The sequence below is a fragment of the Pseudopodoces humilis genome, chromosome 2 (assembly GCF_049639895.1).
Source record: "Pseudopodoces humilis isolate 2021_Gansu_Grassland_sample_001 chromosome 2, ASM4963989v1, whole genome shotgun sequence".
NCBI classification, from domain to species: domain Eukaryota; kingdom Metazoa; phylum Chordata; class Aves; order Passeriformes; family Paridae; genus Pseudopodoces; species Pseudopodoces humilis.
This window is the reverse complement of record NC_142201.1, coordinates 59,955,163-59,960,840: the sequence shown is the minus strand read 5'-3', so window position 1 is coordinate 59,960,840 and position 5,678 is coordinate 59,955,163. Positions and strand designations below refer to the sequence as shown.

Below are 5,678 nucleotides of genomic sequence, written 5' to 3'. Positions count from 1 at the left end.
CCTAAACAAATTTTAGCTAAAGGTCTTTAGCATTCCAGAATTTCAACTCACCAGCTGTTAATAGTACTTTTATCAGTGAAAATTTCCAGAGTCTTCTTTGCCACCTGGACTTTTAAAATTAGTACTAATGACCAGAAAAACTTTGAGCAGTGGTAGGAAACAAAGTAATAAACTTTGACAAGTATAGCAGAGGAATGTGACTGGCAGATTGACACAGGCTGCAATGAGTAGAAGTGATAGAAATTGGGGAGGGGAAAACAGTAGTACATAGGCCTGTGTCCATTTTGTACGACAGAACCTGTAGTGGAACATGAGGTTCCTAAATCTGAAAAATCCTCAATGGTCAGCAGATAAACTTGTCTTGCTCCAGCTGCTGGAGAATAGTAACAGTCCATGTTACTGCCAGGGTCTGTTAACTCATGTGACAGGGACCTGTCCAAAAGATCTGAAGGATTGATCCTGTTGTTAACTCCTCAAGTGTCAGAAGAATCTCATAAGGTTACTCTTTCTTTTAACTGGCTCTTTGAACTAATCTATATATTTGATACTCAGTTTTCCGTGGAACTTCTTTCTCTTCTTCATGGTGACTCCAGTGCTTCCTCACAGGATGCAGTAGCTGCTTAAATTCTTTAAGGCAGTAAGTGTAGCAGCTGGAGAGGTAGCACCTAGGTGCCATTGAAGCTCAACACTGCAGCTTCTCCTTCACTCTGTGATCTAATGGCTTAAGTGTATTCAACATCATGGGACCCACGTTTTGCTGTCTTCTGCACTAGAAAGGAGTGTCTTGAAATTCCCAAGTGAAAGAGAGTTTTTTTATTAATGTTCCACATTATGCTGCAGGCTCTGTAAGGTATTCTGTTATTCTTCAGTGGTGTATAGCAGTTCTTAAACCTCCAGTACCCTCAAGATCTGGTTTTACATTCATTTGAGAATCTGAGTTTTGGTGAGCTACCCATAATAACAGCAGAGTCCTATGATTGAACTTGGAATCCTACCCAGAGTAAGGCCTCTCACAGAAGCATGTGGAGAGGAAAGTCATCCCAATGCAGTTGATATAATTCCCTGGTCTGCTTCTCAGGGAAGCTGAGTGTAGAAAAGATTTTATTTTCTAGATAGGAAAAAAACCATTTTTCAACAGGTTGTTTGCATTACTGTACACAACACCTACCTGAATTGGTGGAATATGTTGTTTCTATAGCCATACCCATTTGAATGAACTTTTCCTGTATAATTATTCAATTATTCATTCTTCCACTCAAGAAAACCGGCATAACAATGATTTAACGCAGCACTGAAGCAATTAACACTCACTAAACAACAAAGAAACACCTCACTACTCAAAAGGGGATCAAAGTGTGAAATCACAAATAACTCATTACAAAAGTAAATCATTACAATAACACCACTTCAGTTCTTAATAGCAATCACAGTCTTTTGGTGGATTTGACTCTTTTCCTTCAGTACCTAAAAAGAAGCTACAGAGAATGCTTATTCCATTTTAAGAAATGTATTAATTAAGAATTTCAAAGCTTTTCTGTTTTTCTGTTGAAGATTAGGATGTAATAGATCAGTTGCTGAATCACTACAGCTTTTGTGTCCTCTAAGCCCTCTCACTTCAGTAAATTGGAGTCTGGAGTGGAAAAAGGAACCATATGTTGGCAGTTACACCTGTAGGGTGTTTATCTGTCACTTTGAAAACTTAATCTAACTCACTTTGCCTTCATATTGCCCAAGCAGCTGCAGATGGCTTCCTTTCCATTTGAATGACTTTGAGTTCTCTGCTTCTCTAGTAAGTACTTGCTTGCTTACTTTATTTTGGTTTTGTCTTAGCGTTACATTTTATTACTAGATGATGGTAGAAGGGATTTTGACTACTTTTTATGTTATTGGCACCAGAGACTAACTATGCTTACTTAGACCTTTGAGAGTGCTAATTTTCTCATACAAAGGGAGTCTTAAACTTTTTTTAGTGTCCTCCCCAAATACTTTAATTTTCTGATACCATTTAGTAGAATTTTATTTGTTTTTAATACTTGCATGTGGAAAATAAAGTACATTGGGAAACAAACAACACAAAAGCTGTCATAAAAGCACAAAAGAGCCACTGATCGGAGAAACAGCAATGCAACATTGTTTTTAGAAGCAGTGGAACACAAGAAGAGCTGACATATTGTTATGTTAGCATTTTTAATTAATGATGTATAGAAGGTCAAGTATAAATGAGAAAGAGAAGATCTGCTAATAGAAAACATCTGCTAGTATACTAAAAATAAGTTTAAATATGTGCAATAGAATAGCCGAGAATTCTGAAATTCTAAATAAATGTTTGATTGGAAATACATTGGTTGAGTTTCTTTTCTCTCCTGAATGGAAAACGAGGCATACTTCTGAGTGATAACAAAAGGGAAACTTTGGCTATTGAGACCAAATTACCAGTGTGAAATACGTGCCCGCTTTATTTCTTCCTCATTCATTTACGGCAATGGTCTTTGGGGCGTAGCTGGGTACAAGTTTGTTTAACCTGACAGTTACTTTGAATTGATAGGCAAGTGGGAGTACTCCTTCAGTGGGGATTTAGCAGTCGTGAAAGCGAATGGTCTGTTTCACAGCCGTTAAACCTCTTACTTCTGCAGGTGTGCCTAGTAAACTCCAGCTGGGAACTACGCTCCTTAGCAGATACACCAGTTCTTTAGTGCTGGGATTCCAAGTAATTCCTCCACAGCCTGCGATTGGTGTTGCGTCAGCTGATCAGATCCCTCACCCACACGGCAAACAGACTTTCTTTAGGGGAATGGGTAGCAAGGCAGATCACCTGCAGTGAAGGATCCACCCTCTCCTCAAGTAAGTGTCTTGGTGAAATTAATTGCTCTAAGAAAGCAGAATTGCCCTGCAGTGGTGCCCAGAGGTTTTTTTTTGCTAGCGTTGGAGATGCCACAGCAAATCCTTTCTTCCTGTGTTTGAGACAGAGGTGGTGACATTCAGAAAAGTCAAGGCAAACAGTTGCTTTTGAATTTCAAATTACCTTTTTTGTTGAGGTACTCCACAGATGGTTCTGCTGGCATTTCGCATGACAGTCTCCTATATTTAGAAATATACAGCTCCACCAAAAATGAAAGAATAGAACTTGGCCCTCTAGAGGGTGATGTTTTCCGTGTGAGATAATTAAGAAGATCCACGTGGACAGTAAAATTCCTTTTTAGGCACCTGTGGCAGTATACTCCTTCCACTCAATAAACATTTTGCTTGTTTTACTGCATGTTAAATGGTTGATGTATAATGAGTAATTTTCTTTCATTTTAATGAAAAACAAAAAAATTCTTAAGAAACACAGAGAACTTAGCAACTTTGCTCAAAAGTGAAATGCAGACAGGCTCTTTGATATTGTATTCCCCTAAAGCAGTATAATCATGGTCATTTACTGTCCTAGAGCCTGCAAAATATGGCAGAGACGTTACAGAAGACAAAGCCACAACTGTTACTGCAAAATTACTAAGATTTGTAGTCAGTAATCTCAGGAGAGGAAGAAAATGTGAAAGTTGAAGTCTTACATAGTATAAAGACTGTAATCTGGTGCTATTTTTTAAACTGGAACAGTTTGATATAACAGCTCTCAAACTTTTCCACTGTTTCCAACATGCTCCTGAATTCTCTTCCAGTTTCAGCTGCAGTCTTTTATTCCTGCTCCTGGCTGTGAATCCTGCTTTTGCAATGAAACTTCTGTTGCACTCACAGCCTTCACTGAGCTCTAATCCCGTGTTTATGAGCCACTGTAATTTTCACCCAACATATTATTTTGCACCTTCTACTTTCCTTCATTTGTAGCTTTCACCAGGATTTTTAAGTAAAAAAATATTTTTTGAGGTAAAAATATTGTAAAATCATTGTCCCTTGACACTTCAAGAAATAAAAATCACGTTTTGTGGTCTGCAAGGTGTCTGCCAAGTCCAACCTGCCTCACAGCATTCTGCTGTAAATTTGGTCAGCGCAGTAGAGGAAAAGGGATTGCCTGCACAGAAGCGATTGCTGTTTCCACTTCCTTTGTTATCGTTCCCATATCTGTAGCTCTTTGACATGGCAAGTCGCTGCTGAGAGAAGTGCGAAGTGACTGTCAGCTGATGGCCCAGAATCAAAACAGACCAATTAGCAATGTCCCCATCTGCTGCCTAGGCTCATGCTTGTTCCCAGCCTGTTCTGGGAGCCAGGAATTGAGCTGGAAGCTGTGGCCTTTATGCACAGCAGCAAGGGGCCAATTTCTTCAGTGCTACATGTTGTCCAAATAAATTCTTACAGGAGCTGGAGGATGGGAATATTTTACCAGCACCTTTCTTACAGGAACTAGGTATTTCCTCTTAAGAGGTCACCACAGACTAGTTGGGGGCCATTTATGACAGCGGGTTGGAGTTGGTGGCAAAAAGAGAGCTTCTACCCTTGCACATCCATACTGGGACAGAAACTGTCCTGCGTGGTGGAAGGAATCAATGTGCTGAATGTCCTCTTCAGTAGGTTAAAATCTTACAGTAACCTGATACTGCCAAAAAATGGAAAAGGAGATTAATTAAGGAGATTAATTAAGGAGATTAAAGGAGAAAGCCTTAACCTGTATCTAGAAGGGTACCAAATCTTTAGGACTTTGATATGATATGGGGCCATCAACTACTGGATAAACTAAACTGAGAAAATACTCACACACATTGACATGAAAACAGACTCTGCTAGAGCAGATTTGCTTGCTAATCACAAAATGTATACTACTTATATAGTTATAATCTTCTTTGTGGTCCCCTGTTACCCCCTTTTATAAGTCATGATTACAAATGTGGCAACAGGGTTCTTAACCTGTGTTTTGTGATTTTACATTTCAGAAGCCTCTCATCTTAAGGGCTGTCTGAAGAGCTTGCACAGCAACTCCAGTATTCCCAGTCCTTTCAGCACAACTCCAAAATGGAGTTGCATTGCCTGAAATTTCTGTATGTGCCTGTTGTCAAAACTCCTACTATGCAGGCTGTATCAAAATCCTATCTTGGGGTCCAGGAGTGGAGATGGGACTCTGCTGTGAGAGTTGTCTGCATATCTTTGCCCTTCTGATTCTCAGCTGTTAAGAATATGCTAAAGTGGTGCTGAAGTGTAAAGGTTGTGGCTTTGATCCCCATATGGGCCATTCATTTAGGCGTTGGACTTGAGCTGGTCCATGTGGGTCCCTTCCAACTCAGAATACACTATGACATCTACATCTGTGTCAAGAGATGTTTTCCAACATCTTATATTTTTATAATCTAAAATCACTCCATGAGGCACAGATAAACATGATCTTCATTGGCAGGAGATAAAGCTGAAGCCCAAGAAGATGTACCTTGCTCTGATGTGGGTTCCATTTGTAGCAATAAAAGCTCCAATAACCTGCATTCCTATCCTTTCCTGCTTATCTGTTTTCTACTGAGTGAAGACTGTCATGACAAACATATTTTATGACAATTCAAATTGAGGGAGAGCACTTTCATGTGGATTTGTATCTGTTGGGGTTGTGTTATATCTAAGAACTTTTGTTTGTGCTTTTTCCTCCAAAGGGGCACTAACAGCCACTGCTTTTTTGTGAAGCGCTTGACATAATTGTATATTTTTGCAACTGTATCCCCTTTGCCAGATACTGTGATTGCACTAGTCTCTTTTTCTTAGGAAAT

General features: G+C 39.4%; 1 long non-coding RNA gene across 1 annotated transcript; it reads left to right on the top strand.

Moving 5' to 3' along the window:
• The first annotated feature begins 1,668 nt into the window (after nt 1-1,668).
• LOC148184853 (uncharacterized) lies at nt 1,669-5,349 on the top strand. The gene is made up of 3 exons (XR_015772051.1): nt 1,669-1,789; nt 2,634-2,841; nt 4,863-5,349. It is a non-coding gene; the product is annotated as an uncharacterized LOC148184853 (long non-coding RNA).
• The last annotated feature ends 329 nt before the right edge of the window (nt 5,350-5,678 follow it).